Raw genomic sequence first — 9,526 nt, 5'->3', positions numbered from 1 at the left:
ACCGGAGCTCTATGTATCTCTGTTAACACATGCTGTAGCCAAAGAAGTTTACAGCGTACAGAGGGAAAAGGTTATTGTTAGTGTAACTGAATAAGTATTAGGGTTAATATATAATGTATAGGTCTATGTAATGGATAGTTTTTATTCATCATAAAATGTTCAAATGACTTGCAGATGTATGACTGCTGCAGCTGTTGCAGACCTTGTAATGGCATTAGGCTCTGACTCAGAAAGCAGCTCATTTGCCAAGAGATTCTGGCAGTGGCTATGGCTGTGATATTCCCATTGAAAAAAGTATTGTCAGCAGTGGAGGTGGCGATACAAAACTGGAGTATGAGAAAGGGGCACGGCTGGGTCTAGGTACGACAGGAGAATGGAGGTTCTGAAAGCTTTCGTTTGTTTGATGCTTAATTATATCGGTAGCATCCTACCACTACGTGGTCTGCTAGCGGAGCAGCTGGGATTTATAGTCACCACAGATTCTGGCTACATGCAGCCTATGTTATACTAGTTGGGGAGGAAACACAAAACACCAAACCTTTGATAATGTGAAACGTTGCTCCTGAGTTTTAAAAAGAAAAAGCAAGCTACAGTCCCTAGAAGTAGATAGAATTGAATTTTGCTGTGCGAACGCCGTCTGTCGCACAAGCTGTGCAGCATGGGAGCTCAGCTACTTTCTGCCTTTGGAGACTGTACAGTCAGGGAATATGCTTACTTAGCAGGCACAGGAATGCCATCATCCTATGGATGCATACAGTACTCTGAAATAGTACTGAGGAAGAAAAAAAGATCCCCTACATGTTTTGTGATTGTTTTCCTCGCTCTGGTTGAAGTAAAGAAAATAATGAAGACTGACATCTGAAATAGGCACACATTTTATACGTGGGATGTCATCCTGAGATAAACATGCGGGGTTTGATACAGCTTTTGGTTCCTGTGCGACTGGAAAAGCAAAAGCCTGATCATTTTTAGAACAGAATTGCAGAAGGCAGTGCAAAACAAAAGCACAATTTTGACGAGGCTTGGTGGTAATACTCAGAAAGTAGGACTGAGGGAAGCAAACCCTAGAGACAGCTGAACTGTAAATCTCTGACATGGTGAGGGACCATAACAAGAGTCACCTCTCAACGAAGACAGGATTTCATCACTGTCTTTTCTGATGCTTTAAACTACTTATGGAGCGTATGAGTTAGTTACAAAATGGACTGCAATGCTGACTCTTGCTTTCTATGAACAGTTACAAAGCCATAAGCAGTATTGTTTCTGGCACTTTCTGAAAGGCCTCTGCTGATTCCAGTATGTTCTTTCTGACCCTGTTCAATGCCATATTTATGAAAGTAAAGCTACCAAAATATACAGAATATTAGAAAAGAGATGCAATCTACATGAATTTCAATTATTATATTTAAAAAACAAAAATTCCAACCCTTGCTGACATGACTTATGCCTTACATGAGTAAAAGGGAATGAGTTGCTAATAGCTCTCTTCTCCAGCACTCAAAATTCCTTGGATGAGAGAAAAAAAGCCAGCCAGTACGACTGCATTGGCTGCTGGTTGGGACTGTGAGCCAGGCCCTAGGTGTCCCCTCTCCCTGGCAAGTGTGCTACTCACTAGACCACGGTTACTCGTTCAGTCTGGACGAGTCTTGGTCAGCAGAGCAAGGTCTGCTGGAGAGATCTACAAAGGTCCCGTCAGCAGGAAGTAGTGTGTGACAGCGGTGGATATTGGGCACACCAAGCAATTCACCTTGCCTCAGGGGCTGCACTTCAGCTCCTTCCTGGGAGGATGACGTGAAGTATGGGGCTTTCTGATGGATGCGGGATGTGACTCGGCTTGGACAAGGGGCATAAGAGCAATCAGGGCATGGTACAGGACAAATTTTATTTCTGGTCTGGTTCTGGATCAGATGTGCTTAAGTAATCCTACACAGCATTGTTCCGTTGTCGCCTGCACTGGTCAATAAATACTGTGTGTGATGAGGAAGAATCTCAGTAATGGATGGGTGCAGGCCCTGTAGCAATGGCATGAGGCATGTGGTCTGCACATCTGTGGGATTTCATGCACCCCTTCTATGGGAGGAGGCTCAAGTCTCTCCCTGGGAATCTGCACCCGCTCTGGGAAATAAACAGGATGTAGTGAACTGAAAAGAGCTGAAAGAGTCACTGCCCTGCAGCTTCCAGCTTAAACAGGCTATGGGGGGCAGCAGGTCTGTATCCTCCGGCATTGCAAAGCTTTCAGAGCGTGCCTCTTGGGATGTGCCAGTGTGGCACAACAACACATCTCTGTGCTGCTGATCCCCAGCACAGGTCTGAATGGGACGGTCTTTCTTGGAGGAAGGAGCAGACCTTGGCAAGGATACACGTTTGGACTCCAGAACCAGTATTGCCTTGCTAGCGTAGCATTCAGCCTCAAGTTAATTTGCCTTGCCTCTCAGCCCACCAACTAACCTGGGCACAGCATGAGGCTGGAATTACTTCTTCTGCTTCCAGATCCAAAGCTGTTTCATGCAGAGCCAGTATAGGGATCTCTGTACCATATTGCTCTGCAAGCTGTTGACATATCCTTTCTTTCCTAGAATGTCTTCTCGTCAATAAATCCTAGAAAAAATGTCCAGAAAGTCTCCCGTATCTCCTCTTTCTTGTGAGGAAAGGCTGACTTAGGTAGTCTGACTCCAGGAGAGACTTACTGGCGGGCAAAAGGACATTATAGAATTGCTATATTTTATAATCTATATGTATTATAAATACATATCATTTCTAAATAATTTTTTATATTATCCATCTGTAAATGGGCTCAAAAAAAGGAATAGAGGAATTAATGGAGGAGAAGTCTGCCAGTGGCCATTGAATATGATGGTCTGATTGCTGTTTCAAAACTTCTGATTCAGAAAGGTGCTAAACTATTGACCCCAGGAGCTCCTAAGATACACCAGAGGAAGGCTGATCCAGTTGTTTTCATGTTTCTTACACTCTTTTCATCAAGCACTTACTACTAGCCAGTGTTGGACTCAAGGTACATGTGGAAGAAAGGATTGTGCCCTGCAATTAAGAATTGGGTGCCAGCTAGGTCCATCCAGGCTGTCATGCGTGCACGTGTTAGGCTTGTACTCAGATGACAACAGCCCTTCTTGTTGAGGAAGAGCCTGAAAGCGTTAACGGGAATGCTGCCCCAAACACCAACCATCAGCTAATCCAGAGCCTGGTCCCGGTGCCTGACTGCTCCAAAGAGGAATGACTTTATCTAGATGTGGTGGTAGGAATGTGTGTCACATCTGGAACAACAGTGTGGATGTGGCCTGGAGGATATGGATCAAGTACTGCAGTGTGGACCATCAGAGACAGGCTTGTCTACTTTCAGCCCAGGGGTGGGTGTGCATGGCAGTTTCCACAAATCCCAACTTGGCAGAGAGGAGAAGGGGAATGTTTGTGGAACACTTCTGCCCTTGGCATTTCCTCTTTACTTTCAGCTCAGTGTAGACGTCTGTGTGGAGCTCAGCTTTTCTTTTGCTTTGTGCTAGGAGTTCAGGTGCCTGGCTAGACAGTTGCATTAGGCAGCAATGCACCTAATCCTCACTGAAGGCCACCTAATCCTCTCAGCTTAGTGGCCTTCTGCTCCTTCAGATAGTCCCTTCTTTATTTTTGCTCAGCACTTGAATTCTTTCCTCTTCCATCTGCAAAACAGTGTTGGGAGCAGGCTGGCTGGCCATTCTCATTCCCTGTTACCAACGCCTCTCGGTTCTTCTAGGCTGCAAAATGCAGAAACCCATAAAAGCAGCTGGAAGTAAATGAGTAATGGAGAGGAAAGACAGGTCTCTATGGACTGAAGAAAGTGCTCTGTAGACCAGTGTTTGAAAACCTCTCATTAATGCTTCCTGGTTATTTTTTCTGCATTTCTCTTTGCTGAATCCAAATCCTGCTCAAGCCGGTGGGAATTCCACTGACTTCTGTGAGAGTTGAGTCTAGCCCCTGGTCTGGATGGTAAAACTAGTCTCACTGGTTTTCTTTTATTTCAGTTGGTTTCACTTTCTGCTTTTCAACTCCCAGAATAACATGAATGCAGTCATAGTCATTCATTCATTAGATTGGAAGTTAGGAAAAATCTCTTTCCTGAAAGAGTGGTCAGGCATTGGAACAGGCTGCCCAGGAGGTGGTGAAGTCACCATCCCTGGAGGGGTTCAAAACCACGTGTAGATGTGGCACTTCAGGACACAGTTTAGCAGGCATGGTGGTGTTGGGCTGATGGTTGGACCTGATGATCTTAGAGGTCTTTTCCAACCTTAATGATTCTATTAAATAGTTCTATGAAATAGTCCTCCATGGTGGGAGTCATACAAAATATTATCTTTTTATGCTTTTTGTAAATTAAAAATCAAGGTGTGCATTAGCAATTCCACCTCTGTCTTTTGACTCTGCTTTTCTGGTGCTCTGCTCTGTTTTTTGCTCCCCTTCCGCCCTTCCGCAATGAGTTACATGAAAATGTCTTTTTCAGTATAACACACTTTTGAAGAAACTTTGCAGTCAAACAAATTACTCTCAACTTTTGGTATCATTAAAAGTGGACAGTTTTCCCTCAGAAGGTAATCTGTTTATAGTCTCTCAAATGGAAAAAAGATATGTTGGGTTGTGAAAGGTGTTTATTCCATCACCATGGAACTCCTTGCGCAGTTCCCAATGCAAGGCATTGCACGTGGGGAGGTGACGGTGGATTTCTACATCACAGCTCAGTCTTCAGCTTTTAAGTGGAAGCTGTACTTTTATGATAAGCTCTTCTTCCTAAAATAGCAGTTTGTTCAAATTAACATCTCCAATAGCAGAAAGCGAGCAATGTAGAGTATGGTACTACAGAACATACAGAAGGGAACATTATCTTATAGAGCTTTGGGGTTTTATCCTCCAGATAGCCTAAAATTCTTTCCAAGTAACATTCTAAGATATTGGTAATGCAGTGACTCAACCGTATAAACAGATGGAGTGAGTAGTATGCAGCCAGTGATTCAGCTAATGTACAGCTCTGGAAATTCAAATTTGATTTAACAAGAGGAGAAATGTTGAATAAGACATTTTAAATTTTTCCTCTCTTGAAAGAGGCTTTAAGTTTGTCGGGTTTTCTACTGAGCAGAGAGGGTGGAAAAACACAGGACAGTAATAGTTCATCAGAAGGATGGCATCTTGATCCTCACACAGAAACTCCTTGCAATAGTACTACACTGCAGTGCCAGCTCTTGGTCCGAGCCCAAGTCCTGCTGCGGGACATGAGCTCTTAATTTCTCCAGAGGGAGTGTTCCCAGCTGAGTTACACAGATCTCCATGATCTAGTTCAAGCAAAGCTTGACATTTATTAGGCTGAGTTAACTCATTAATTTCAGCTTTAAAATCTTAAAAGCCGTATCCATTATAAAATAAGTTACACATTTTTCCCAGGCTCCTCCTATACCACGTAAAGTTGTGGCTGCAGATGTGAATGTGCTGTACCCGCAAACAGGATGCACAAAGGTTGCTTTTTGGAGTGCTCGCCAAACAGCCAGAGGACATCTAAGTCGTTGACATGTCTCATTACATACTTTTTTCCTTGGAGTGACGAAAGAAGAAACTGGTTTGCAGCAGAAGCCTCCCATTGTTAAGACATCAGTGCTTAAAAACTCACATAATTTTTAGGAAATCTGGAGAAAACCCTGCTCTGTTTAGACTATTCCGGTCTTATCACTGCAATTACTGTCTTTATTGAATAAGTTATGCGTACAGATTACTGCCACCTGCATGGAAGCCCATTCCTTCACCTCTGTGTAAGTGTTTCCTTTGAAAACTTCATTATGAAAGAGTTGCAAAGTACACAGTCAAGAGCCATGAGAAGTATCCTTTTTCTGAATAGGTTAAATGCGTATAAATGTTATATTATACACACAGTTGCAATACTTAGAACTCAGAAGTTACTGAAGGATGTCAGAGTAAGCCTAATTCATCTAACAACTCAATGTAGGATCCAGTTTTGACCTCCAATACATTTGCACAATCCCAGTATCACTAAATTGCAACTGAGTGTGTTTCAGAGATCTGGGAGAGTGCTTTTCTCCTTTGGTGAGTCAGGACCATCATAGCTTAGTGTTTGCAAATATATGGTCCAACTGTGAGGAATGCTCTTACACATCCAGGACTGTTCTCAGTAACCAAGTAAGGTCCTGACCCTACAAACATATCTGTGCATGCTTTAAGTAATGAGCTGCACTTAATGAGTGTATTTAATATGTACAACATGAAGAAAGTAACGGAAGATTGAGAATCCAAGTATTGTGTTATTTGCAGTTGTAAGCCTAAATATTACAGAACCTTATTTTTACTACTTGTAACTTGCAATTACAAAATATTAAAAGGACATTCACCCTGGCATGTAGCTTTTGCTTTTAGAAAAAAAAAATCCCCAACACTCTCACCATTGCACATCAGTGACTACACCCATACCAATGGAAGTTCATAGCACAAAACTACATCAGTTGCGTAATAATCCCTACCAAATGTGTAGCGTGGAGAATTTCCTCATGATTGCTCTCTTCCATCCTATGTGTTGGACCCTTCTCCTTTTGCAGAACTGACGAGGGACAACACAGTTTGTTTGGACAATTAGAAACAAAGAAAGAAAAGGGTACCTATCCTTTCCCTTTTTGTTTGTTTGGGTTTCTTTGTTGTTGTTTGCCTCTGAATCACTTGTCTCAGTTACTTTTTCATTCTTTTCCCCTGCTGCTCCTCTCCTCCCAGTTCCTTCTGTTTTCCAAATGTTGCAGGCTTCTCTCAAAAGCCTTGTAATTTTTAGTGCTTTTCTTAAATCTTCATCTCCTGTAGTCATTTCAGCTGTGATATTTTAAAAATTAAGCTTAGCTTTTGAGGCTGCATAGGCTGTATCAGAGACAACTGAAGATAAAATGAACAGCGGGGACCCCTCGACAGTGGCTGGGAACCATGCATTCAGTGAGTTTAGAGATGGGCAGCTGGAAGGCTCAAGTTAGCTCAAGGGTGATTTCTAGGTTACTTTCTTACAGGAATGAGGTTAATATGGTTGTATCATGTAGGTACAGATATATTTCGGGGTGTATCCATGTTGTTTAATAACATTTGAACCTAGCGACTTACACCAGCACTGTAGGAGACAGGATTAAAGCTGTCAGAATAATTTAGTTCCTGTTACTTTCACGAAAACAAGTTGTGGAGCAGGGAAGATGTATGGTGTGCTCCCTGAATGATGGAAAGTCTGCAGCGGGAGCTTTTAGGCAACAGCATCCACCGACTAAAGAGAGACCTTATGTACCCCACAACTTTGGAAGAGATCTCAGTCAAAGCTTGCACCTTAGACCCGAAGACAAACCATGAGGCACAAACATGTGGGGAAACAGGCTTTCTTCATTCTGGTGCTTGGGGAGTCACGTGCTTTAAGATGGAGGGAGTTAGAGCATTTACTGGTATCATGAAAAGTGGTGTAAGAGGCTGAGGAGAATAAAGGATGAAGTAACCTTAATTACAAAGAAGACCAAGAGATGGGATTACTGGGGTGAGGAGAAGACAGCAGATGAGGAATTTCTACACCTGTCGTGTGTGAGGGGGGCAGTAGGGGAAGAGCAAGTGGCAGGCAGGAGGGGAAGGAAAAACAAAGAGAAGCAGGAGGAGAAAGGAAAATTCAAGCTGGGAAAGGCATGAAGAAAGGTTTTGAAGATCCCTGGGAGAAGAGATTAAACAGAAACTGAATTAGTTTGAATTTAATCTGTGTTGCTTTCTCAGAAGGAATTGGTGAACTCGTATCCAGAAGTGCAGGCAAGGCAGAAGGAGAACAAAGGGTTTGCAAGGAGGATCAAATCTGAAGAAGAGGCAGGTCTGGGCATGGGAACCGGTTAATTTTAAGCACTGTTTAGTGAATGTGTCACTAATGAATGTGTCAGGGATAATGAGATGAAACTTGTGGTAGAAGCAGCCGGCCTGGCCACAGGAGCTCTGTTAGAGGTGCTGTTACACAGCGCGAGAGCAGCCGTAGAGGAGGAGGCTCTCGTGAGTAAGACAAGCTGAGAGTTGTATTTTTTATTTTTTTTTTAAATCTTGTTTATTTAAGTCACGCAAATGAACTTTGAGACCTGATTCACACATCTGAGCCCTCTGGATGGGCGCAATTCATTTTCTTTCCCACTCTCTCTGCTAAGCGTGCAAGCTCCTTCTCCGTTCACAAGCCCGACGTCCACCTGGTTCTGACTGTACGGGGGGAAAAAACGGCTCGAAGTCCCGTAAAGGCTCCGAGCGGCCTAGCGAGAGGATGAAACGAGGGTTTTGTTAGCGCACAAATGGTGGCAGATTCCTGAGGAGAGCAGCTGGGCTGGCTGAGCGGGGCCTTGCGCACAGGGCTGAGGGCAGACCCGGCTCGCAGGAACGTTTAAATTGCCGTTCCCATTGCCAGTCTGTTAGCCAGGTTTTCTTAACGAGGCCGGGCCCAGGATATTATAGAAATAACAACCTGGGAGGCTTGCTACTGTTTCAGCCGTGTTAGGAATGAGGAGCGAGGCGGAGGCGAGAGATCACCTCACTGACCCAACCGAATGGCGTCAGGCCCTGCCTGAGGAGAGGCGGCTGCCGCAATCGCCCCCTGTGGCGGAGCCACTTGGTAGCTCCCTCTTCCCCCCCCCCTCCCCGAGGAGGTGGTTTCACCTACCCCACCCCTCCGACCCAGGGGAAAGGCGTGGCCGGGCCCGCTCCGGCTTCTCCGCCCCCTTCGTCCATATTCATGAGCGCGAGCCGGGAGGCGCCGGCGTAGGGAGGTGGCGCCGGGACGCCCCGCCCCGCCGCCACAGCGGCGGGGCGGGGCGTCCCGGCGCCACCTCCCTACGCCGGCGCGTGCCCCGCCCCCCTCGGTGAATATTGATGAGGCGTGATGCGCGGCGTGGTGTCGTCTCGAGCGGCGCGGCCGGCGATTGGCCGGGTGCGTGTGTGCGCGGTGACGCGTGTCGCGGCGGTGCGGGTCCCGATTGCTGCAGCCGCTTGTCAGTGTGACGAAGATTGGCACCCAGGTAAGCGCTGTCACTCAAACCCGCTCCCAGCCAGCCAGCCAGCCATCCATCACGGCGCGCCCGCCGCCGCCGCCGCCGGCCGGGCCCAGGCGCACCACCAGACCGGGGGAGGGCGGTTGGGGAAGGAGACGCCGGGGGGGCGAGCCCGGCACGCGGAACAGCGGGGAGGGGGCACCCGCGCTCCGCAACTCGCCCAGAGGCGGGCGACGGAGGGGGGAGGGGGGGGTTAGGGGCGGTGGCGGGCAGGCGCGGGGTGGGGTGTGGGGGGAGGGGGGGGGGGGGAGCGAGGAAAATTCTGGAACGGCCGCCGTGTAACCGTTGTCTCTTGCGGGCGCGCGCCGGCGGGGGCGCGCAGGCGCCGGGCGCGCGCGCGGGGAGACGGGGCGCGGGAGGGAGCGCGGGCCGCTGCTCGGCGCCGCGCTGAGGGGACGCGGCGGCGCGAGGAGGAGGGGGAGGGGGGAGGCGACGTGACACTTAAAGGGCCAGCGCCG

The 9,526-nt window shown here is 46.9% G+C and overlaps 1 protein-coding gene across 2 annotated transcripts in view; it reads left to right on the top strand.

Annotated features, from left to right (window-relative positions):
- The first annotated feature begins 8,939 nt into the window (after nucleotides 1-8,939).
- PKNOX1 (PBX/knotted 1 homeobox 1) overlaps nucleotides 8,940-9,526 on the top strand; it is a 52,317-nt gene continuing 51,730 nt past the window's right edge. For both annotated transcript variants that reach the window (XM_075431331.1, XM_075431338.1), the window contains exon 1: nucleotides 8,940-9,035. The gene's annotated coding sequence lies outside the window, so the exon portion shown is untranslated. The remainder of the gene's footprint in view (nucleotides 9,036-9,526) is intronic.

This window comes from Opisthocomus hoazin, chromosome 1, assembly GCF_030867145.1.
Source record: "Opisthocomus hoazin isolate bOpiHoa1 chromosome 1, bOpiHoa1.hap1, whole genome shotgun sequence".
In the NCBI taxonomy this organism is placed as follows: domain Eukaryota; kingdom Metazoa; phylum Chordata; class Aves; order Opisthocomiformes; family Opisthocomidae; genus Opisthocomus; species Opisthocomus hoazin.
This window is presented reverse-complemented; position numbering and strand designations above follow the sequence as displayed.